At 45.0% G+C, this 27,338-nt stretch overlaps 1 protein-coding gene across 1 annotated transcript in view; it reads right to left on the reverse strand.

Moving 5' to 3' along the window:
* fndc3ba (fibronectin type III domain containing 3Ba) overlaps positions 1-19,804 on the reverse strand; it is a gene marked incomplete at its 3' end in the record, with an annotated part of 117,825 nt that extends 98,021 nt beyond the window's left edge. Inside the window, exon 1 of the mRNA XM_080012989.1 lies at positions 19,386-19,804. The remainder of the gene's footprint in view (positions 1-19,385) is intronic.
* Between the last annotated feature and the right edge of the window lie 7,534 nt (positions 19,805-27,338).

The following is a 27,338-nucleotide window of genomic DNA, read 5'->3' on the forward strand; positions in this document are numbered from 1 at the left end:
GGAGGATTTTCTGGATCCTCAAAAAGACGACAATTTGAAATTAAGCCTGTAAAATACTCTTTATCTAGCCTGTCAATGTTGGATTAAAGGGAAAGGGTTCAAAAAACCAATTGGCCATAGTAAAATGTGGACTGGAACCCGTACGGATCCTGGGTCAGGCCTTGGGTTGGGTTCGGATTGAACCGCAAAGACCTGTAACCGAAATATCCCTGTTTGGTGAGTTCAAAATATTTTAGATGGAACATTCTGCTCTAAAACAGTAGCCAACACTTATCCTTATGCACATCCTTTCTTTATGTGTGTCTGTGTGTGTGTGTGTGTGTGTGTGTGTGTGTGTGTGTGTGTGTGTGTGTACTGTGTGTACTGTGTGTGTGTGGGTGTGTGTACGCAAGCCTGTGGAAAGAAATGTGTGGAATTGTAATTGTGTTATTCCTCCCAGTGAAAACATTATTTCTGACGGGCATTCCACAGACAAACAGACAGCGAGAGGCAGAGACAGAAAGTGAGAGAGAGAGAGAGAGAGAGAGAGAGAGAGAGAGAGAGAACAACTTGCAGCCGTCGTCTGGAGCCGAGACAAGCTGTTAGCTTCACGTTAGCACGGCTAACTCCAGCAGATGTGTGCATCTGTCAAGGAACGATCCTGTGTGTGTGTGTGTGTGTGTGTGTGTGTGTGTGTGTGTGTGTGTGTGTGTGTGTGTGTGTGTGTGTGTGTGTGCAGGCGCCCGCGCTTGGGAAGTGGGCCAACAGGCAGTAAAACCACAGCAGAGGCCCTGACAGCTCAATGCCTGCCACGTAGCCGCTAACACCAGGAGAGAGATTAGGAGAGGAGAAGAGAGGTGGGGGAGAGAGGACAGAAGAGGAGGAGGAGAAAGGAGAGGAGAGGCGAGAAGAGGGGGAGAAAGGGGAGGAGAAAGTAGATTAGAGAGGAGGATAAAGGATATGAGAGGGGAGGGGAGAGACTGCAGAGAGGAAGAGAGGAGAGGAGAGGGGGGGGGGGGGGGGGGGTGACAGCCCTAGAAGAGAAGTCTCTGGAAGGAGAAAGTGACAGAGCAGCATGTGGGTCAAAGTGTGGGAGTGGGAGGGGAAACAGAGGCAGAGCAGCAATGAAACAGGGAGACTGATGGACCAAGTCAGAGACCAGCCGGAGACCCTCCGGAGATCCTCTAGAGACTATAGAGACCAGTTAGAAAACCAGTCAGAAACAATCTAGAGACCAGTCAGAGGCCAGCTGGAGACTAGTGCCAGTTTGAAACCAGTGGGAGACCGGTTAAGAGACTCGTCCCTCTCACCCGCTCCGTCAAACAGGACGGACAGCCTCTCCCGCTCCCTCCCCCATATTCCCCGTCCGAGACTTCCTACTGAGATTTATAGTTGTCTGTGGTGGCGTCCCATGAACTGGTGACACACACACACACACACACACACACACACACACACACACACACACACACACACACACACACACACACACACACACACACACACACACACACACACACACACACACACACACACACACACACACACACACACGTCTGAGTCATAAAGTTCTTCCCCTTAACGGTGACGGGGCTGGTCTTCATCGTCATCATCATCATCTTTACAGCTGCTGTCACACTTCTGTCTGTATTTTATTTCATATCTGTATTTCTGTTGATTTATTTATACCGTTTTTAATTGCCATGCCCACACTGCACCGCTCAATTTCAATTTCTCTATTTTTACGTTATCTTAGGTTATCCTCACATACCTGCATATGCAGTTTTAACTCAGATTTTCATTTTAGGTTATTCTATTATTCTATAGTTTTTCCACTTTGTCTTTTTGCCTTTTCTTTGGAAATGGAAATGTATGTCTCCCATGTGAATAAAGCTCTTTGAATTGAAATTGAATTGAGAGAGAGAGAGTAAGAAGGGAGAGAGCGAGGGACGTTAGTGTAGTGTTTCACATCCAAAAACCAACACAATGTGTAAAGAAACACAGATAAAGCTTGATTTAACCTTCCGCGAACAAACACAGGTGGTGATATTATATTAATTTGATACATACGTAGATAAATATGGACATTATAAGGAGTGATTTAAAGAGAAAAAAGAGTTATGCTGGTGTATAAAGTAATGTTGAAACTGGGTTAGGGTTTAGCTCTGACTTATAGGAGTGGTTGCCAAATTTGGCGACCATGCAACAGCTGTTTGTTGCCAAAACTGATCAAATGGTTGCCGGATTGCCGGAGACAGAGAGAGAGAGAGAGAGAGAGAGAGAGAGAGAGAGAGAGAGAGAGAGGAAGTGGCTACTCTCCCACAGGCACATGAACATGACTCACTCCTCTCTTCTTCATAGCAGCGATTACAGTTTTCCCCCTCTCCCCCCGCCCTTCACTCTCCCTCTCTCTTCCTTTACCCATCCTTCCCCTCGGACCACCCGCCCCCTCTCCCCCTCTCATCCTATGACTTCTTCCCCAGATCCGGAGAGGCCAGGGGAGGCTGCCCGCTCCCCGGCCCAGAACGGGAGCTCTGAGCCTGGGGTGAGCTCACTGCAAGCCCCTCGCTAACACCCTGGATCTCAGTGGCTCAGTCCGACCCCCCACAAACATTAAAACACACACACACACACACACACACACACACACACACACACACACACACACACACACACACACACACACACACACACACACACACACACACACACACACACACACACACACACACACACTTTTCTGACTACATCAAATAGTGGAAAATGTTGTGTAAACAGGGGTTTTTGGCGGCTACAAAAGGCTTTCAGACGCACGATCCAGAAAGGCGCCAGGCCTCAGTCCGAAAACAAAAGTGTTTAACGTTTAACAACAAAGGCCCCAAAATCAATTTCCAGGGATTTTGAGGATTTATTTTATTTAAGGGACTCTGGGACTCCGTCGAGAAAATAAAGATCATATACCGTATCATTTGAGCTGTTGTGATATGTCATATGCATGTATACTATTAAAAAGGGGTGGTACTACCTATTAGCATTACTGCAATATTATTAATACCTTCCTTCCATGGGCAAGCTGTACAGCCTGGGGCTGGGGATATATTTACAGAATACCTATATTGTCATATGAGACCTTATATCGTATGGGATTTTGTCTACTTTAGAGATGCATTACATTAACAAATGCAGTTTTCTTAACTTTGTGGACTGTTCGAGATCTTATAATCAAAGCCTCTACCTGCTTGGTCATAATAAGCACATTACTAGTGACTAGTGTAATATTTTCTGTTGTACATTTGTTATGGAAGCACCAATAATGCTTTCATAAGCGAGCAAGAGTTTGTCTCTGTGACAATACACAGGACTGACGCTTATGTATTGTCGTATTAGCGACAATCGAGATGGCATCATTACACTGTCATTTAGCAAGCGCTTTGTCAGACTAACAATAATTCATACAGCAATTAGGGGTTGAGTGTCTTGCTCAAGGACACAGCGGCGTGCTATCAGGAGGAGCCCGTGATTAAAACAGCAACCTTCCGATTACTAGACGACCCGCTCTACCTCCTGAGCTACTGTACTGACTGCACCAGTAGTTTGGTTTCAGCTCAGCCTCATTTTGACTTATTATGCATGAACAAGTGCAGGGATCCCTGAAACCTACAGTATCCAGCCCAATGCCAAATTTCTCATAATCATATTTACCAATGGATAGTAGTAGCAGAAGCAGTTAGAAGAAATTGGTAAACAATGTTGTTTATAACGTAGATAGATAGATGGATAAGATAGATAGATAGCAGAGCTAGAGAGTTGAATAATCAGGAACTATAATTTTTTCATCTTCTATTATTGTGCCGTCTCCAGAAACATTATTTCAAACTCATTTCTCCTGTCGCCATGGAGACGTCAGACCAACTCAAGAAGACTGGTGAACTCAAGTTAGGTTCAAGCTCTCCTTTTCCTCTCTCTCTCTCTCTCTCTCTCTCTCTTACCTTCACACTCCAATGCACATGAACACACACAGAAAATACACGCAGCCCAGTGTGCGCTGCGGTTCCATGGCACTCATTAGCCGAGCATCCTCCACTTCTACCTTACTTACAAACCTGTACACAACGTAATGTCATCAACTTCCTGACCTGACTGACCCCCACACCACCCACCCACACACCCACACACACTGTTTTTGTCACCTTTCCTCTCTTCCTCCACCCTCCATTTTCCATTTGAGAAGTGTGGTTGACAATGTGTAATTACAGGACAGTGTGTCCTACTACCGGACAGAAGGACTGGGTTAAAAAATAAAAAATAAAAAAACTATACTCTGATATGATTCAAATCTCTAAAGCAACGCTAGGTTAGTTTTTTACCTTACCTTAATATGGAGAATGGCACCTCTTTCATTCCCACCCACCCCCCCCGAATGCCTATTCTTGCACTATGTAACATCAGTGTTCGGGTTCGAAACCGCGGGCAAAGTGTGTTACACTTCACGGCGCTACGTCACTTCCTTGATGTTTGGCTCCGGACAATAACCGTTTTTGGGGGTTTTTTTTGGTTGGTTAAAAGTAAAAACAACACATTCTAAACTTGCTGGTCAAAATTTGGGTAATAATGCTTATACAAAACGTAGCCGCTCCACCTCTTTGCGCCGCAGAAGACATGTCCAGTGGTGCGGCCGGCACCCGCACGTCCGCTGGCACGTGCCGCCCCTCACTTTCATTGCGCCACAGGGTTGGTTTCCCCCTTTGACTCGCGCGTGCTAGCCAATCCGCCAGGCCGAGCACATCTGGTACCTACACCGGTAGCAGGGGGCCGATCCCGGCGCCCTCTCTCCTCACGGAATCGGCGAATTGGAATTGCACGGTCCGTGCAAGGGCCCCTGTAACCTAGGGGTATATTATATTTGCGTTTGTAGCATACTGTTATCGAAACATGACAGATCGGCGATAAGGTTCAAATTTGTATGGTAAAATATATTCTTTTCGGACACCGGACTGAGTTTTAGGTCAGTGGTGTAAAAGTGCAATTGCACTCAGAAACTGTAGGGGCGCCAAATCCCAAATAACAAGAGTTAGATAGTGCTGCTTTAACCTATGGTTTTGAAAATTGATACAAATTTCACTACTTTTGATTGGAAGTGGAAAAAATATTAGACAGAATTTTTTATGTGAATTTTTGTAATGCACGTCAGATGTTATACTGAGAAGTTGGAAGCAGTTATACATTTTATCAAATGTCAATATAGAGAATCATATCATAAGCCGCCTCATATCGGATTCAATCGATATTGAATCAAAATTATAATTTCTACATTCTATATTTTTCTATATTCTTTCAATATATTTGGTAGTTTATATTTTTACTTATTTTTCTATGAAAAAAATGTTCAGACTTTTAAAGCTTTTTTCTTTTGCTAAATGTCTGTAGAAACGCACCATGACAAATCTCTTGCACACACACACACACACACACACACACACACTCACTCTTAATACTATCTGCCAAATATTGTGTAGGTCCCTGCACACCCGGCCATCCATGTTAGGGATGCAACGGTACAGTGGGCCCACGGTATGTATCATGGTTTTTGGGCCACCGTTATCATACGGTTTCAGTATCTTTACCTTTAAGAAAAACATTTAAACATTCTAAAAACAATTTGAAAAAGTTAAAAGATGTAAAAAACTTTTTTTTTAAGAAGTCTGCCCAAACAACTAGTGTAACACTTTGACTGTGGGTGGAGTGGGGAGACGGGGGTTGAAGGTCATTGGATAAGTTCATCTGATTGCAAGAGAGGTGTGCAGGATAGTGGGTAATTGGTCCAGGTGGCCATCTCAGGGGGTTATTTTCCGACTGCACACCTCAACCTCGGGGTAGTTGTAATATATATAGCTGTTTTCACACATGCACTGCAACCCTGAAATTATCCGGACATTAGCCGGAAGCTGTATGTGCGAATGCAAATGTACAAATCATGTGGACCGGACATTACCCGGACTTTACTCAGAGAGCACCCTAGTGCACAGTCTGCGTAATGTCCGATAAAGCGGTATGTGTGAAAAGAGCAGGTGATTGTCCGGAGCATTCACAGCAAGCGGACGTGTTGCGTGTTGATGACGTCGCAATCACGCGCCAGTTATTTACACCTGTGCCAATTTTCAAAGCGTAGCTGCTTTGTACTCCTTTCTGCTTTTCTTTATATTCCTTTTCACTCTTTCATTTATATTTTGTCCAAATACATGTGTCAACCCAAAAAAAGAAAATACATACACACACACACACACACACACACACACTCACACACATATATATATATAAAATCATGAGATCCTGTGCAGTACCCAGTGTTTCTAAAATGTCTAAAAAGGCAGGACCCATTACATACAAATGAAAATTTCTTGCGCAACCAAGCCTCCACCAGCACACTCCCACACACACACACGATTTCCCCTCTGTTGCCCCACTTCCAGGCCCAGAACCAGACTCCGTCACAGAAGCAACTCCCCCACCACCATTGTCCGTACTTCCAAAACAACAGCTCCACGCAGCCTTTAAAAGACAGCCGTCCATTCACCAGCTGAGGTTTCGGGTGCTGGGCGCACCCCTGGCCCGTCTCATCCGCGCCGCAGGGAGGTGGAGCAGCTACGTTTTGTATCAGCATTATCACCAGACATTTTGACTGGTGGGTGAAGGCAGAGAGGGGTTGGTTTGGGTTCTTGGGAGGGAGGGGTGAGGGGGTGGGGGGGTCCCAGTTAGGGGCATGGTGAGGTTGAGGGTGAGGCGGAGGGGGGAGGGTTCGCAGATTTCTCATTCCCGCTAAATTGTCCCACATGGCTGAACGTGCTTAGTTTAAACAAACACAACCACTTCCGTCACTGCACACACATTGTACACGTGCACACACACACACACACACACACTTGCAAACAGACCAATAAGACCACACATGCACTTTCCACCATAAAGGCACACACATACAATGCGTCGTATACCCTGCCGCGCGCGCACACACACACACACACACACACACACACACACACACACACACACACACACACACACACACACACACACACACACACACACACACACACACACACACACACACACACACACCTTTCTGAATCGGACGTCCCGTGTTAAATTTATGTGACTGCTGTAATTCCCAATCTCATCTTATTTTTTTTAGTATTCCGTCAGTTGACTGAGATTCTTAAAGTGGAGCGGACTTTCTTTTTTTTGGTCGTCCAGATCCGGGGGCCCGGGCGCACCAAAGGGCGGACGCAGCCACCCCGGGGGAGCACAGCGACCTGCCGCCGTGCCGCTGAGCACAGCAGCACGCCGTCGCCAAGCTCCTTTAAGAGTTTTAATTAAGACGCCCACAGCGGGTCAACATGTCAGCTCCACTCCCCTTCCTCTCTCTCTCTCTCTCTCTCTCTCACACCCTAACATTCACACACACGCACCAACACACACACAGATGCACAATGACTATGCATGCTCACAAACACACAAATGAGCACTTAGGCATGGGGACACACACACACACACACACACACACACACACACACACACACACACACACACACACACACACACACACACACACACACACACACCTTGTATACCACCAAAGGACATTTAAATCCCCAGTTTTATGACCAATGTGTGTGTCGAGAAAGAAAGGGTAGAAATGTTTAGTCACACCTATGTGGGGAACCTGTCCCCTCTCTCTCACAGACGAGACAACAAGAGCCACCACTTCAATGAGTTGTTCTGTGCACCACAGGCCGGCTTTCCTTTAGGTCACCCGCAGGTTATTCCCATCTCATTCCTCTGCATACGTGTGTGTGTGTGTGTGTGTGGGTCGTGTGAGTGGGTTGTTGGGGAGATTGGGGGAACAAAAACCTGTTAATCCGCGGGAATGATACGGAATTAGGTCCAAAAAAACTGAGGAGAGGACGATCCCGAAAGCAAGAAAGCCGATGGAAAGTGTAAACGCGCACTGGGGTGCATTTTTGGAAAAAACGATTGCAAAAAAAATTGCATTATCTTTTTTCTGCGATATATATTGCAATATGAAAAAAATACAGTAATTTTCACAAGATGATTTGAATAGCTCTATTTGGAAAGAATGACACATTCTCAATACTGGATTGGGGTGATTAGGGTCATTTTGTAGGGAAGAGCATCTGCATAGAAAAGTATAGTAATAATAATAATACCTTTAGTTTTGGCACATTTAGGCTTTAATCAGTAAACTGTCACAGGAAGATTTATTTTTCCCTTAGTTTATAAAAATACATTTTGCTCTCTACTTTTTAAAGACCAAAATCTTTCTCTGGTAAAGAAAATCATTTTGTTTGAAAATAATGATGCGTGAACGCAGCACGCGAAGATTGATGAACGTAATGCGGAACCAAATTTCACACGGGCGAGTTCCACCCGGGAGCCGTGAGCAACATGCTAAGCTTAGCTCAAGCTGACTGGCGCCTGACTGAGTCAGTCACACTATGGCCGGTACAAATGAGTCTGACAGACACAGGAGATAGAAGACCCAACTGTAAATCAGCCGTGTGGAAAAGTTCCCAGTGAACTACGACAGCAATGGAGGGCGAGTGGTGGACCGGACGAGGACGGTGTGGCCACGTTGCTCGACAGTTGTATGGTATCTGTGCGGAAACAGATTGAAACACTGCACGCGTTATATTTTTTATTATTCTACCGTATCTCACGTAACATTTCAAAGTCTAGACCCTGACGATAAGGCGAAAACCACTTTTTCGTAAGGAACCGATCTAAATGCACGCGTCTTTTCGAATCCACGGTTATTGGAAATATGGAAAAGAACCCGCAAACCTTCTCTTGTAGATTATTCATGGCAAATGAGAACCATGCAAGTTTCCCTCTTGTATCAAGCAGCAAAGAAGTTGTAGCATACATGTTTGAGTTAATTTGCCTTACTTGACACCGCACGTCCTGTGTGACTGTTGTGCATGGGCACACCGCGATGACGATGCTGAAACAATACATCGTGACGCGCACGCACGCACGCGCACACGCACACGCACACACACACACACACACACACACACACACACACAGGTCACAAGGTCACATTCCTCATCCTCCATCAGCCTCAGGATTGGGCACACTGGGCCAGGGGGTACGTTGGTGTTTTGGGGATGTTTTAGTGATTTGTGGGGGGTCTGTCTTGGGGGCAAGGAGGGGAGAATTTTAGAAGGGGGGGGGGGGGGGGGGGGGCAGGTATGTAGCGAAAGGAAAGGGGGGTTGGGAGGATGGAGGGATGGAAAAGATTGGGGGATAGAAGAATGAAAGGAGGGGCGATGGAGGGATGCAAGTGTGTCTGCCTGCCCTGAGGGTGGAAGAGGGGTGGAGGGGGGAGTAAGGGGGGGGGGCGGCTGAAGGAGGGGATGGAAGTTTTTTAACAAGGGAAGGCAATAAAGCATGTGGTGTGGTATTAAAAAAAAGAAAGAGCTACTTCCTCCCCAAAGACTCTGCGTGCGCCACACACACACACACACACACACACACACACACACACACACACACACACACACACACACACACACACACACACACACACACACACACACACACACACACACACACACACACACACACACACACACACACACACACACACACACCTCAGAACAACAGTCGCTACAGTCAGAGCAGATGATGGTTCGCTCACACACTCCCCTAAACTATGAGTGCTACCTCTCACCAACTCAAAACCGAGCCAATGTAGGACAAGGAAAATACTAAACATTGTTTTTTTGTTTTTTTTTATTTCATTTTCATAGTAGAGTATTGTATCCGTACTGCATTAATGATGTTGGGTGACCTAAATATTCTTATGAGAGGTTTGAGATATTTGACTTGAGTTAAAAACCTTTTGTCCTATATTAAGGCGATATAATATGGATATCGCGATACCAGACTAAATATCTGGGATTTGCTGATCTTACTATTGTCATAAAGTTAAATGTTGTCTTTCACGCTGCGTTACAGTTGAGTTCTGAAACTTTCTGAACTACATAGACCCTCATCCCCAAAATCATCCCCATCCCTCGTCACTTGAGCTTTGCACGCCACGCTGGAGGGGCGGGACAGTCCATAAAACCTATGGGGGATTTATTCGTTGCTTGTTTAATTATCAATTATTTCTCGCGCTGTACCCAGCTCTGAATTGTTTTCAGTCTAAACGGATTCGGCTTTTCAACGCCAATATGAAAGGGGCACAGCTCTCCAATCGGGCCGCACGTTTATAATTCCTTATTGAAATGTTATCCCTGTGCATTTTTGTAAGCTTTCTGTTTTACCCCGTTATTGTAATGCACACAGACTGACAAAAAAAGAAAATAATTCTTCCATATGAACAAGCTACACAGACATACACACACCCTTGTCTCCAGCATACAAACACACACACATAGATGATAAAGGTGAGGCTACACACATGATAATAACAGTGCAGAGCGACACACACACACACACATACACACACCAGAGTGAGGCATAAAAACAGCCGTTAAACACCGGTGGAACTTTCCACAGCGGTGCCAACCAGCGACAGCTGCACGCCTAGCATGCTAATGTAGGCACGTAGAGCCGCGTGTGCGTGCTAGGGATGGGCATGATTAGTCGACTCGGGCAGCGACGTCGACTATTGATTTTTAATTTTTTTACACGCACGCGCGCGCACGCACACACGCACGCACGCACGCGCTGGTCGATGGTTTGCTCCTCAGAGTGACTACTTCTAGCCTATCTTCCCGACACCATCCAACCAGTCGCATCCTTGTCTTGTTTTTCCTCTCGACTGGGGCGTAGGATTACATGACCTTTCAAATGATGGAACTAGGCTTGGGCGATATCCAAAATTTTATGGTGCGATACAGGCCCGCCCAAATATCGTGATATTATCATCGTTGTTGATGAACAATTTTTTTTATAATATATAAATATAGCTGCAGGAAGCTATACAAAGGGTCCAGTTTAGTCGTGAGGTAGGTATTACAGTTTTCTGGGTTCTGTGAAACACCGCAGGAGTTACAATTTTCCAAGTTTACATCAAACGCCGCATCGGCTCCTCCAGTCTTTTTTCTGACCAAGCATAAATACAACGCAAAGAATCCAGGTCTACACAGCACAACTCTCCAAATGCGAATGAGCACCCAGACACCTAAATAACACGCTATGTAACAAACATACACTGCCCTACATGTCAGGAGGCATAACGGGCAGTAAGTAAGTAAACATATAACATACGTTCAACATGGTTCATGATGTCACAAACTAATTAGGATACGCCAACGTTCTTCAACTTCCGGTAAATTTGCAACTATTTTTCAGTAATTCCTGCAACAAATGTAGAGCCAAGTGGATAAAACTTGCACAACAAGATGTCTGCTTCAACCATGTCCGCGGGTTCGGCGATTGTCGTGGTCCAGACACTTTAAGCCCAGAAAATGCCTCGAAGATTTAGGGCTGGCGCCCTGATTTTATGATAATATTTTATGTGTAGTTGATTGCTAATAAGAATTTAAATGCATACAATTTCAAATTAAGCAATTAACTGAACAATCTGCGTGGCATGCTGGGGGAGAGCAGAGCATGCTGTGTTCCTGCGAGATCACAGCATACTCCGCTCTCCCACCGCGTTCCCTGTTCTCGCCGAGAACATGGAAGTGAATACGGAGCCAACATGGCGGCGTCCCGCTGCAAACTGTTTTACTGTAGCCTTTTCCCATTCGCCTGGGTCCAGACCTTTGAATCCACCCACTCCACCCGCAAATGGACAGACGGCCGGACAAGGGGGGCGGGGGGGCATATTCGATACTGGGAAATATCGCATATGGCAAATATCGGCCCAAACCTAGGTGGAACCAGACACAAAAAAATAATAAGCAGAAGTGAGAGGGTTTGACGTTGGATCGGATGCAGTCTTGTAACCTGGGATGAAATGCAGAAATACAGACACTGAATACAGCAGTAAAATGGAATGAATACTAAGTTATAATGATACCACAGCATTCATGAGAAGACACTTACTAAAAAATAAAAAAAAAATAAAAAAAAGTTTTGTGGGGGAAATTATTGCAGAATAGAGCTGGGAGATATACTGTAGCTATATAACATCCATATTGTGATTTGAGACTAGATATCGAGTAGACGACTGGATATATGGGAAATTGGTTATCACAATATTGTTAAATGGTGAAAACTCACAGATGAGCTCTATGGTATGGTATGGTATAGGAGTGCAGCAAAGGAGAAGGGAAGAAAAAAGAGGCGAAGCGAACAAACAGAACAAAGTTGGAAAGAGGGAGAGGGGGAGAGACAGGAGTGAGTATGGGAGGAGGGAGAAGAAAAGGGTGTAGGAAAGTTGAAAGGACTCTTTTATCTCCTAAATCAACTGTCAACAATGCAGGAAATTATCGGGGGGGGGGAGGGCAAAAAAAAAGAAAAGAAAAGGGAGACGGGAGAGGCAGGGAAAGAGGGGAGAGGAGAGGGAGGAGGGGGGAGGCAGAGAGAAAGAGAGGAGAAGGGTAAACATTACAGGTCTGTGCCAAGCAAACAGGAGGTGCTGGGATATTTCAACAAAGAGCCGGCATTCGGGAGGGGGCATGGGGGCGGAGGGGGGGTGAGGTGGGGGCCATGGGGGTGGAGGGGGGATGAGGGATGGGAGGGTGAGAAAAAAAAAAATAGATAAATAGATAAATAAATAAATAAATGAATGAATGAATAAATGAAAGGAAAAGCGATGGAGACTGGGAAATAGAAAGTGAAAGCATCACTGAGTTTCAGCCTCCTCCGTCCCGGTCCCAATATCAACATCCTTATTCATTTCCTCATGCCCCAAAATACAGGTACAGGTCAGAAAATATTAAATAAAAAATATCTGTCTAGTTCTTCTTCTCCTTTTTTTAATCCCTACTAAAAAAAATTCACTAAATGTCAAAACATAGGATCACCATTTATCTTGTTTAAATGTTGGGTTCCATCGTTTATAATGCTTCATCAATGCTTTATGCAGCTTTAATAAGGGAAATATTCCTCATACTCTTACCAAACAAACCTTTTTTTGTTTAATTTTAGACTCAGACGCTCACTGAAATTGGGGATCTAATTCCACAACGTGACTGTTACAATAGTGGATACCATCGATGTAATTCGGTCAACATCATAAAAAAAATATATAGAATTTCCAATCCCCGGCCCTGCTGAAACACTGGGCTGGGTGAAAAAAAAGGTAATATCACAATTATTATGTGTGGGCGAACACCTCGACAGTAACACCTTGACAGTAATTATTTGATGATATTTTGGGGATGAGTATTTGTATAAGACATTATTAATTCTATTATATAATTATAGAACCCAGAATCGCGATTGTGGCGCCTCCCCTTGCGGCTGCCTGCGCGAGCACCTTGTGTTGATTACGCACATTTTGGCATTTTTTAGTATTTTTAGAGCTTATTGTGCGTAATCACCGGGTGTCATGACATTTCACTGCATATATGTATGACCGTATGTATATGTATGTGACAAATAATCTCTTGAACTTGAACTTGAACTATTAATGTGCATATTATGAGCAAGCAGGTTGATTGGAACATCTAGAACAGTCTGTAAAGCTTAGAAAACTGCCTTACTTCACTGTAACGCCCCTTAAGGGTAACGTCGAACGACATCACAGTATTATAATCACCAAAATCCCACACCATATAAATATTATTTTGATATATCTCCAAGGCCCTACGCAGAACTGCTTTCACTCCTCCGAGAAGAGAGAGGTTGAAGCCACTTGGAGAAGAAAGAGGCCGTTTGGCCGTGGATCAGGAACATTAACTTCTCCTCAGGACTCATCTCCTGCTTTGTGTTCTTTGCAAAGTGGTGATTTGAGGTGAGCACTTTTTGGGGGGTTTCTGTTCCAAATCCTGTCTGCAAAACATTATATCTCAATCTCACATGTCAACTAAAGTTTTGATTCGGTTAATGCATTGTTGCTCTACAAATACAAAAGTGCTGAGGCTTTCTTCGAATATATCAAACACAAACAATCCAGCAGGCATTGCAAAACCAACACACACACACACACACACACACACACACACACACACACACACACACACACACACACACACACACACACACACACACACACACAATTAACACACAGTTGCTCATCTGGCGCCATTGGAGTACACCAGAATAAAACCGCAGACTAAATTATTATGTTAAGATTCTGATTGAGGTTTGGAAAATTTGCTGCCGTTACAAATCCAAGCGGCCCGTCATGCACGTGTGCCTTTTTAAGGCTGAACTGGGCAGTCGGCATTATTTTTACGTTTTGGAGATTTTTCCATTAAAGTACAGCGGGGTGATTGGTGGTGATGGGTGATGTCAGGCTCACAGCAATGTAGAAAACATAAAAAAAATGAAAAATAAAAAATTAAAATTAAAATGGCTTCCCCTCCACGCAAAACCTGAGAGCCTTGTTTTCATACACAACATCTGTTGCTTTACTTGTTGGGAGAAAAATAACTAAGGATGGAGGTAATAACTTCATGCCAATTAGATTTAGATAAGCTCAAAAAAAAAAAAAAAAAAAAAAGGCTCAATCATCAAAGGTTTGAGGTTGCTTCAGTGGAGGTGGAGCGCTCGCCCTCCACATCACCCCTGCTGAGCAGTGGGGGTCACACAAAACGGGCTAAACCTAAACCTTCCTCAGTACATTGCGAAGACAAGAAAATAGAAACCAAGCGCTGAGACGTACAGAGAAAGAAGGAGAGAGAGAGAGAGACAGAGAGAGAGAGAGAGAGAGAGAGAGAGAGAGAGAGAGAGAGAGAGAGCGAGAGCGAGAGAGGACGCCCTCCTCTCCTCTTCCAGGTGCAGACCCCCATGACCTCACAGAAGAAGAACGCTCCTAACAAGTCCCACCAACCATTAGGAACATTGCTTTCCAACCCCCGGAAAAAAAATAAAAAATAAAAAAGGGAAATCAGGAAGTGGTTCCTTGGCTGCCCTGAGCTCCCAAATTTTCAAGGGATGGACTCCCGAAATTTTGAGAGACGAACACCTGTTGCATGTGGAAAAGGAGACAGCATGACCCATGACAGCACGGCAACACAGCGGCCACGAAATTCGAATCCAAGCATGGCAGAGGAAGGATAATGAAACCGGAGGAAACATGGGAAATAATTTCATCATGGATGGATGATTAAGAAGACGCTACGAGCATTCAAAAGAGATGAGTCATATTTGGGGTAACGCATCCGTTATGGAAAATTACACGGAAAGAGGGCAAAGGAGTCATTAAGCCTTTTGGGAAACTCCTTCAACAAGACAATAGTACCAACATATATGGTCACTGACAATTTTTATTGAGATAATTCATTAAATACAAGTGTCCAAATTAACACTGTCCTTTGGGGGGAAAAAAAAAAAAAAAAAAAAAGATTTGGATGTAGACGATCTGGATGTAGATGATAAAAATATGGATTTTTGTATGTTAATACATCACCTATCCCCCCCCCCCCCCCCCAATACACAACGGGATCCATTTCCAGAAAAAAAGTCATTACTGTGTAAACTAATACATTTTATATTACAGCCGGGGAAAATAGGCTACTCCGTTGTAAATTTGTTGAGAAGGGACTGTTCAGATAAGACAATACTTTATTGATCCCCGGGGGCGAAATTCCGGAAAAATAACTCTGTTCAACGGTTTAATCACTGTTCATAACATCAAACCATGTTTACAACAATACTAATTATACAAACTGTTGTGGCTGTGTGTTAAATTTGCTTTACACTTCCTTGACTAAATGCTAACATTTTGGGGGGCTTGTGGCGACAGCATATGCACAATAATGCACTCTGAGGTGTCCAGATATAAAAAAAATTAGCTGAGTGGTGCTCCCTCTGATTTCTAGACACACAGCAAGGTATACCGAGATGGTTGACAACGAGGCAAACAGACCACACAATGGTTGGCTGACAATGGCGGTCCGGGGCAACCGGGCAACCGTTTTTGCCGAGCCCCATCACTTACACGACGACGCCAGACGGCGTCAGACTCATTTAAAGCGAATGCCACTGGCGGTGAAGGACACTAGCAGGAGGCTAAAGTAAGGACGTTTTATCTTCTTCGTAAGACATCTTACGTTCTTTTAGCCTTCTCGTCTTTCTAGAAATCTCACCCAGGCATAAACACGCGCACGCGCGCACACGCACACGCAGGGCCTCATTGTCCGGACTGTAACTCTAGAGCTGCTACAGCTACGGCTCCTGGTGCGCAGTTCAGTAAAACTACCCCTGGATAAAATCTTCTCAGTTACCAGTCACCAGTCACAAGTGCGTGCACAGACACCCACTTCTTCTCCCGTACAGTGCATTCGCCCTCATTCAACCTGGTCGCTTTACTGGGTCGACGGCGAGCCACCGGCCACCAGAAGTGGTCAAAGGAGACTAAGGTCGTTTACCATTACCGCCGCTTGGTGCGAAATGCAGTCTGGGATACTTGGGTGTCCAAAGTCCACACAAGTCACCAACGTTGCATCCTCGATAAAATGGGCGAAGCAAGTCCACATCTGGGCATTTGGACTGGACTTGGCTTGATGCGGACTTTGAATTGGAATAGTACTTGGGCTGCGACTGATGACGTTTCACAAGTCCACAAGAACACAAGTACAGACAAGAACGCACATTGAGAAAGGCCTTAAGTCCGGGGTTGGGCAGTTGCTGTCGCGAGGAGGCGGCGGCGGCTGCGGCAGCTGCTTTGGCATCACGAGGCGTCATGAAACACGGGGACAACTTCCTCAATCCTCTAGGAATAACCTGTCTCAGGGCACGGCGGGCACGACGACTCACCATCACACTGAGAAACACGGGCAAAGGGTCAACTGGTTTGAAGAAATAACTTTGAATCATTTTGTTTTCACCCGCGAGGAATTCAAACGAGAAGTTGCCACAAGGAGTCAACTCAACAGATCTCTTGAATTCATAGGCTTCATTTGACAGTTAAATTGAATATCCGTTACCTAAGGTCGTCAAAAGCCGGGACTTAAACAAATCTCCCAAATATTTGACACCAACAAATTATTCCGGTATGTGGTTAGTCCTTCATCTCGCAGACTAACACGGACCCGGTGCAACAATGCTGGATTACTTACATAAAGTGTTATCCAATCTGCCACCTCGTGAAGGACAACAACAGTGTGAAGACAGAGAGAAGGAGAGAGAAAGACAGAGAGAGAGAGAGAGAGAGAAGTAACAATGACTTCTCTCCTTTCTGCCCGACGCCACCACGACATCTGACCTATTTCATGTCTTATGTTATTCAATTCTTGTGTCGTCTATTCATACCAAGATGAATTACATTACTGCCCCTTTGGTCCAAAACCAGGGGGAAAACGCCATGCGTGCTATTGCATCATGGGTAGAAACTCCATGATCACGCAATGTGGCTCTACCCATGCCCAGTCATGCAGGACTTTTGGGTGTTTTTTCTGAGCAAAAGTAAATAACAGCCATGAAGCCAGATTAGGTTTGACCAACACCACTCCTTAAAGTGTTGAAGGAAATGTTATTTTTTTGATATCTTCAAGGGCTTTCACACAAGGACAACAAATGAGCGCCATCCTGCATTTATTTTTTTCCCCTCAAACACAGGCCAATTAGCCTTGATTACATTCTTATTGGGTACACAACTAGCCATTGCCAAACTCTCAGAATTGCAGATAATCAGAGCAATCAAAATAATCAGGATCAGAAAGCTAAATGTAATCAGAAAATAATCGTGTAAATCAATAGTCATGGGAGCAATCATGAAACAGGCTGTTACTTCAAAGTAAAAACTGACATAACATTGATGTTACATTTTGTAATGGACCCTCCACCTGAAAACCTTTGGCTTCGCCCAGAGGGGTCTACGTTCCAGTGAGCTGTAACAACCTTTATCATTTATTTTAAGCTGTCAATGACAATTCCAACAAAACGTAATGATTCTGAGTGTCTGGACTGCCCCCTCCCTCCACCCTGTGTGCTTTCGGTGGTGCTTCTCAGCCTCTAGGCTACAGAGTTGGGCCTGAATTCTTCACTCCTTTATTTTCTGTGCCTTTGACTTGTGGGAGCGAAATGAATTGCCCATTCATGCACCGAGAGGCACCCCACCCCCACCCCCCTATCGTCTAAACTTAATAACACCTCCAAGCTGTAATTGGTGAGGTGGGCCCCAAAAAAAAGAAAAGTCATATCAGTTTTTTGGTCTTTTTTTTTTTTTTTTTTTTCCTGTAGGGCCACATCAGCCTTCCACAGGAGGAATGTCATCTGACGTCATCTATTTGGGGTCGGATTTCTCCCTTCTCTGAGCTGAAAAAGTGGATTTGTGTGTGTGTGTGTGTGTGTGTGTGTGTGTTTCCCTCCCTATAATTTCTCCAACGTGCCCGTTGGATCCAAAGAATCTCACATGATTGGCCCCGAAAATCCTCCCGGTGTGCAGAAATCTGGGTCCCACGCAGTGGGGTGTTATAATTAGAAATATGTAGATACATCTTATCCAATAATAATAACAATAAGTAGGTATTATAATAAACGCGCAGGCAGTTTTAATTTGACGTGGAAGGCACAAAATCGATCGTCTCGAGCCCAATGTTTGATTTCCACGTCTGCATCAGAGAGAGGGAGAGGGAGAGAGGGAGGGAAAGAGAGAGAGAGAGAGAGAATGTGCTTTCCTGCACAAACAGACACGTAGCCGTTTCTAAACTTTCGCAGAAGGGGAGAGAGAGAGAGGGAGAGCGAGAGGGGGAGAGAGGGGGGGAAGGGAGAGAGAGCGAGAGAGGGGGGGGGGGAGAGAGAGAGCGAGAGAGGGGGGGGGGGGAGAGAGAGAGAGCGAGAGAGGGGGGGGGGGGAGAGAGAGAGAGGGGGAGAGAGAGTGCTCAGCAGACAGACAGACTGGCTGGAATGCTAGGTTATGCTGGAGTTGGGACCTCTCTTCTCTTCCCCTCCTCCTCCCCCTCCTTCACCTCACCCCCAGTCTCCAAAGTCTTCAAATCGCACATTCACAGGACGGGAATAAAAAGCATAATCCCGAACGACGCGTCGCTATTAAACGCCAATTTAGAAACGGCGTCACGGTGCACAACCAACGCGGCGATTTCAAAACCCTCCGACCGTCCACCTCCACACTGACCCACCTCAGCATCCTCCACCAGGAAGGAAACCCAACCCCCCCCCCCAAAAAAAAAACTATTAAAGAAAAGAAAGAAAAAATAAACAACAATAAAAAAAATAAATGAAGAAGGAAAACAACGCATTCCTCTCCTCTCCTTTCTATTCTTTTCTTTTCTTCCTTCCGCTTCGACGCAACTCACCGTGGGTTCTTTTCCACAGGGGTGGTTTTTTTTTTTTTTGGTTTTGTTTTTCCTTCCCTTTCTTATTTTCTACAGTGGGTTTTTTTTTTTTTTTAATGGCAGAAAACAGCGCTTTTCGGCCGTCTGCGCTCTCCATCCATCTATCTATCTATCTATCTATCTACCCCCCCCTCTCTATCCCTCCGTCTACGTCTCTATCTGTCTGTCTCTCTCTGTCTCTCTCTCTCCATCTGAAAAGTCCTCGGGAGACGCAAACACATTCTTTCCGACGGCGCTCGAATCAGACGCGGCGGCGGCGGCGCGCCCACGTCCACGGCCGGAGCCCAGCGAAACGGCGACGGATCCCGGAATCACCGCGGCGCCTTTTCCTGGTTCCCGGTTCCCTTTCCTCCGAGCCGGGGAGAGGGGGGGGGGTTAGAGAGACGGGACTGAAAACGAACCCAAAAAAAAGTTTCGCTCCGGTCCCTCCGCCGCCTCCTCCTCCTCCTCCTCCTCCTCTCCCCCCCCTCACACTGCCGGCGTCAGCTCCAAACTCCCCGAAAACTTTTTGTTGTTGTTGTTGTTGTTGTTGTGGTGGTGGTGGCTGTTGTTGTTGTTGTTGTCGTCGTCGTTGTTGTTGTTGTTTTAAAAGCCGCGGCTCCCGGGGCTTCTCGTCCCCCTCCCCCCGCGCGTTCGCCTGAGTGGGATATGCCGTTGTAAAGAGTGCGCCGGGACTCACCTCGCTGCGGTAAAAGGCCGTGGAGACGGACGTGGCTGGGTCGTGCCGTTCCCCTGCCCTGTCTGCTGCTGGCGCGACGCGTCGCGTTCTGGGAGATTCCGCCATGTCAATCAAACGGCGACGCACATGGACGTGCAAGCCCCGCCCCCCTCCTCCCTCCCCCCCCCACCTTTTTTTTTTTTTTACCGTAATACACCGAAGGCGGCGGGGGAGACGCGTGCGGTTACAGTGGGAGGGGCGCCGTGTACGCCGGCCATTACGGTCGGTGGATCAGGGGCTCCCGCGGGCCCCCGTAGGAAGGGCAAGCTCTGGCTGAGGGGCCCCCGCTGCCATCAAGGAATAAATACAAATAAAAACAATTTGAAATAAAAAATAGTAATAATGAAAAAATGAACGCATGTAAATTAAAAAACAGCAAAATAAGCAAAGTAAATTTACTTGAAAGGCACAACAGGTACATAGTGGAAAACATATTCAGAAATGTCAAAAAATATATGAAATAAAAAAGTTGTATATACTTTGTGTGCTTATCATATAACCGTATTATCGTCATGTGGTTTTGAGATTTAACTTAAAACTGACAACAGTTTTAAGTTAAAACAAAAACTGAGGATTAGAGTTGAGTAAAAAAATCTATTAAAACAATGAAATTGTATATATATATATATATATATATATATATATATATAATTATTATTATTTATTTATTTTTTATTATTTTTTTTTTTTAATATATATATATTTAATAATATTTTTATACAGTATATATCAATATATGTATATATTTATATATTTATATAAAATAATAATAATGTTGTTTCGGACCCTGTGCAATTCCTTTGTGGAGCGCGGTGTGGGAATCCCTGCTCTAGACATTTAAATAAAATGAAGTGAAAAATACATGAAATATTACAAACAAATCGTACTTTTCCTGTGAACCAACTGAAATAACTTTGAGGACTCCTGTGGGGAGTCCACAGTTTGACCACCGTTTGGTAACCCCTGTTTTGAGAGCAACACAAGGTAAAGTAAAGACGTGTATTTAAGGTCAAAGGTGTGCGCGTGCGCGTGCGCTTGTGTGTGTGTGCGTGTGTGTGCTTGCGTCCGTGGGTGTGTGCGCAGGACAGACATAGCAAATATTTTTTTGCATTCCTTGCATGTGCACCACCGGTGTCTTTCTCTGGGAATGTCAATGTGTTTGTCATTCTGTGCATATCAGCGTGGTGATTGGAGAGGATGCTGTTCTAACACTTTCAACAGAAAACCTCCCACTCCAGGCTAAAGTCCGTCCCAATGCGAACAGAAATCTCCCTCGTCCCGGCTGATGACTTGTCACCGGAATGAAGTTTATTGACTGGACCCGAGTGCGGCCCTGCCCCTGCGCGTTATGCAAATGGACTGCGTTCTTTTCGAAAATGTCAGGCAGACATTGGAAGGACCAGATGTCCTCACGCGGCGGGTCACACCGTGAGCCTGAAATGCTGCCTTTCTAACGTCCCGCTCTGCTGCAGCTTCTCACCGTGCCTTAAATCCCGAAGTCTCCTTTTGGAAAACAGGAAGCTCACGACATAGTCACACGTATCTGAGCGTGTTTTTTTAATACCAATGTAAAACATGAAGTCGTTTAAAATTTTACTTTAAAACTGATTTTTGCAATTGACTCCGTGCATCAAGTGCGTAACTTACGCGACAGCAGGTGGCGAGAAGGAAGCGACGCGACTTCCTGTTTCTAGTCTCTTACATTAGTGCGGATGTAGCCTAAAGAGGTTATTTTCGGAACAACTGTCAATAAAACCTTAAAAATAAATAAAATGCACAGCTTGCCCCCATTTATTTTCTAATTTTTGCACAATTTACAGACAAGTTAAGTCTGTTTCACAATATTGTAATCGGATTTATTAGGCCTATCACTTAAAGTATATTTACAGATAACATCTTAAATTGTGGCAAAGCTCGAAGTGAAAGAAACAAACCAAGACGCCGTCCCAGAGGGCCACGGTTAATTTAAAAAAGTCAAACAAGCTGTCAGCCACCGGGATCGTCATTACGCTGCCGCCGGCACGCAGAATGGGAGGCGGACCACCCTCCGCACCACACAAACAGAAATACATTCTCATTAGGGCGGCTCCAAAAATAATGACTTCCCCCAATTTCAAAACCTGTTTCTGTGCAAGAAAAGCATAACTATCATTTAAATGTTGTTCTTTTTTTTTTTTTTTCATTTTATGTGTATATACGTCAACACACAAGCTTTTACAGTAACAAGGAACGCTCCGCTGGCGGTGTATGAGCTTGTCTCCGGCGCTAATTGGCCATATTTTCTAAGCCCGGAGACAGCCAAATACACTCGGTGCCCCTGAGTTCTAACTTTCCCTATGTTGGCACGCGGACAGACATAAACACACGTAAACACACACACAAATCACACACACACACACACACACACACACACACACACACACACACACATCACACACACACACACACACACACACACACATTCCCGCAACCGTTCTGAGCAAACAGCGACTGGTGCCATTCCAGGTTGTTAGTGCGCTCTCACAGAAAATATGGCCCTGGATTAGGGCAGCGTGCCGAGGAATGTGGAATATTATTGTGATTGTGTTGCATCGGAATCCATGAAGGGTACGGTTACCTCCGCGCAACCCATGGTTCTGGGGCGATACGAAATATGTACGTACACACACGGCGTAAAAGGCAATTGAAAAAAAAACAAGCAATGGAAACAGGAAAATGTTGAGTAAGGCCCCGAGAGGATCGAGACCCTCTTACGATCCCCGCGAGCGCGGCACCGATCCGAACCGTGAAGTCAAGAGCTACTTGAAACACTTATCCCGCGTCTCCAGGGATTAAAAAATAAGGAAGGAACGTCTCATTTGAAATGTTTGTGTTAAATGCGAACGGGTCGACTCGGGCTCTCGGGCACCTGCCCATAGCTCTATATATTAAAAACAAAAAAACAAAAAAAATCAGTGATTTGTGAGCACCTGGGCTTTTATGAGCCCGGTCAATTCAATTGACTCTTGTTTTAAAGTAACGGCACTCCTGTTGTGTCCACATTAGAAAAGTTCAGCAATATGTTGTCGTGGGCCCAAAGCCAAGACAAAGACCAGAGACTTACTTTCTTGATTTGTGCCATTTTGGAAAACGTTGCGGAATCCCGGCAGGTGTGGTCCGTTAAATTTGATTCGGTTCAACATTGAGCAACCTGACATTTTGACTTATTGGGTCAATCCAGAAACCAGAGTTAAAATATATTCCTGTTTTTACAATGTGTGAAAAGCAACCACCCGTCCACCTTTCCTGGACGTGACACCAGTCCGTCCGCCTAAATACACAGTCTGACATCTCCACTCAGCCTGATCTGTATGAGCACAGAAACAAAACAAAAAAAAAACCTAAACCCAGAGAACACGCAAACTCCGCGTCGGCGATTCTCAACCTGAGGTGCGGGACCCCAACCGCGGGTCGCCAGAGATCGCAGGCAGGGTCGCGAGGCCCTCGGAACGATTTGCGGCGCGTGTGTCCTCATTGTCAAATGTCGGTTCAAGGATACACATTGGGGACGGTTCAAATATTAACTGTAACTAAATGTATGTGATAGTGTCCTGTACGCCCCCAAAACCCCGCCCTCTCCAACACGAATAAAGAGCCAATTCAGACAAAAATGGCCGCCGACTTCCTCCCTGATTTGATCCCTGGTCAAAGTGATACAAGGTACTAATGTGAGTAAACCTGTGTGTGGCTGTCGCTTACTCTGTCACAGGGCTCCATCATTTTTAATTCCCTCAGAGACCCCCAAAATCAAACCTAATTCTACCTGACCCCGCCCCGCCCTGCTCCCCGCCGCCCCGCCCCGCCCCGCCCCGCCCCGCCCCGCCCCTCCTCCATCAAATATAAGTCATTACAGCATAACAAACAACATAACTACAACGCAACTTCTACTACAGCATAATTAAGACATTTCACTGCGTATATGTACGAACGTATGTATGTGTATGTGACAAATAAACCTCTTGAATCTTGCATTTTCAAAGTTGATACAGTGAAATTAGCTTTTCAATATCTTGAAAAATATCATCAACTAGCTTTTGACATTTTTTTTTAATTAAAAAACCCCATCAAAACCGTTTGTTTTGCCAACGATTTGGCGGCCCACTTGCAATGCCCTGGCCAGTTTGGATGTGGCCAACAGGTTGAAAGGGATCTTAAATAAGAATGGATGTTAATATTAGTTTAATATTAGATAGAGAATAGTTGACTGAAATGTTAAAACAGTTTTATTTTCTATGGTGTATAGGCTACACATTTTACGTATTGATTTTGACAGATAATACCCTTGGTTTGTTGCACCTTTCATACACGACATGCAACTCAAAGTGCTTTACATTCATAGAGGGCGATGAAACGGAGAGAATACAGCGAGCAAAGCAATGCATCTTATAAAATAGGTCAATATTATACTCATTTCAGTTTTGGGTCATGGATATGGACGATGAAGGATCACCATCATCCCTCAGCGAATGACTCATGATTTTACCCCGGCTCACACAGAGGAAGGCGGGATTCACAGAGAAGCCTCTCATAACTCACGCAGTCAGAAGACGTTTTAACACCTCGGAGGGGTCAGGGTGCAGGGAGGGCGGAGTCCCGTGGAACAGGACTGGAGCTGCTCCCCCTGGGAGACAGCGGCAGGCCTCCTCGTCCTCCTCCAGATGTTTGCCGCCAACCCAGCTGCTGCTGGGTCCCCCCCCCCTCTCTGTATCTCTCTCTCTCTCTCTCTCTCTCTGTCTCTCCCACTCACTCTCTCTCGGCCTCTCTCTCTTTAAAAGGGAGCCCTCTCTGTAATCATGCATGCTCCGTGCACCGCAGCACTTTGAAGTGCGTGGACCGGGTCCAGGGCTGTGATACAGTATGTATATTCTAATTGAAGCGAAAGAGCGAAAGCTGACTGAGAGAGAGAAAGACAGAGAGAGAGAGAGAGAGAGAGAGAGAGAGAGAGACTGCTGGCTCACTGCCAGCGGTGGGGATGTTAATTATACCCCAGTTCCAGTCCGTGGTGTGTGTGTGTGTGTGTGTGTGTGTGTGTGTGTGTGTGTGTGTGTGTCTATTTGTGAGAGAGACAGGGAGAGATATTCCTTTTGGCTATGTGGACATTTATGCATATACTGTATATGCATCTGATTGTGTGTGTGTGTGTGTGTGTGTGTGTCAATCTGACTGTCAATGTGTCAGTATGTTTCCTGTGTGTGTGTGTGTGTGTGTGTGTGTGTGTGTGTGTGTGCACATGCACGTTTATCCACACAAATATGCATGTGTGTGATTCGGTGTGTTTGAAGCGGGTTTGATGTGCAAACAACCAACAGGTGACAGCTGATCATGGCCACGGTGTGTATGTGCGTACGTGCGTGCGTGCGTGTGTGTGTGTGTGTGTGTGAGTTCCTTCATCTCGTGGATGTTAGGGTGGAATTTGGCTCATCATGAGATCAAAGGAGTTAACCCAGAGCCCTCAGCACACCAGCAAGAAGAGACATGCCCCCCACCTCCCCTCTTTGTCTGAGCCCATCTCTTTTTGGGACTGTCTGTCTCTGTCTGTTTGTGTCTGTGACTTTTATATATATATTTCCGTGTGTGTGTGTGTGTGTGTGTGTGTGTGTGTGTGTGTGTGTGTGTGTGTGTGTGTGTGTCTGAGTGTGTGTTATTGTGGGTAACAAAATCTAAAACTTAACTATAAAAAAAAGAAATAAAAATGAATAAATTATAAAAGCTAAAAACATGTTAAAAAATGTCAACTATGCAAAAATATTAAAAAAACGTAATAAAATATTATAAACGTGTGTCTTTACGAGAGAAGAAAAACAAAAACACATGTGAATTGCGCTCTTGTCCTTTTCTTTGCTCAAATAATGGTGGGATTGAACTCCTTTCTGGACTGTCTATGAATAATAATAATAATAATAAATGGAGCTGTAAAATTTGGTGGTGATATTTGGCAACACGGTTCATTTGTGCAAAAGAAGAAATCAAACATTCTGTCTGGCAGAAGATGTGGGATTATAACAATTTCTTTTTTTTAAAGCATTCTGTTGTACGAAAAAGAAATGCATCTGTAAACATAACATTTCAATGTGCAATTAATTCAAAAATGTTAAGTTTATTTCGTGAATATTCGTACAGTATGTGTAGCGTGCACTGCCGTGTTCCTTTCCAAAAGTCTCCAAAATAGTTCTGTTATATTCAATTTGTAGTAAAAGGTATAAAAAATTATATAAATATAATAGAAATCATAAAAAGTGAAACTAATGAGCTTGAAAAGTCCACCCTGAGTTTTCATTCAATTTGGAATAAAAATCTAAAAAACAACAACAAGAGGAATCTGCAGGTTTGCAGAGCGATGGTGTGAGTACGACAGACCATGATTCGATTTTCAACTGAATCAGCTTCATTCGTAACTTTGCACCAACTTGTATCTGATACAACTTGATACGAAGTTAAGAAGTAAAACCGACTTTGATGTCACAGCGACTGAAGTCTCCGTCGAAAAACTCAACTGACGCCCAAATAAGTTGATTATTAAAATTGGATTTTCCATGAATCGTTGTCAAACTTCACCATAACAACAGCACACGTACCCACCCCCCCCCAAAAATGTGAAAACAACCAACTGTCCACTGGAATGTGGATTTGGGTGAAGTGAGTGTAAAAAGCGACACGGTGAGACGCACCGGCGGTCACCGGGGTCATCAGGCATCTGCGGCTCCCGGCGCTTCCTGAACACATAATTAGAACAATTAGGCCGTAAATGTGATGTCATCGCCGGTGACCGGCAGCCGAAATTAGCAAAACTCTGACACCGAAGGCTCTGGGACCTTCCCCTTCCCTGCGTTGGCCCGCGGCGGGATCAGAGGAAACCACAAATTATAACGTCAATATTCCGCACCGCAAATGATACCCGCCAGACGCCGGGAGCCGTCGTCACCCTCCCCCGCTCTAATTCTTAACTAATATTCGGGATTAATTCAGATTCCCCGGTGCCAGATGTGTTATTACGGGATGTGGTGTCGTGTAATTGAACGGAGGGCTAAATTGGGCCGCGGCGCTGGGCGCTGGCAGACTCCTCCGCCAGATGACTCCGCTCTCTGGTATGTCTGGAACAAGGCAGGAAGCTCCCCCTCGAGGACCTTCAGCAGCCATCGCTCTCGCTCTCCCTCGTG

Source organism: Zeus faber, assembly GCF_960531495.2.
Source record: "Zeus faber genome assembly, chromosome: 13".
Lineage (NCBI taxonomy): Eukaryota > Metazoa > Chordata > Actinopteri > Zeiformes > Zeidae > Zeus > Zeus faber.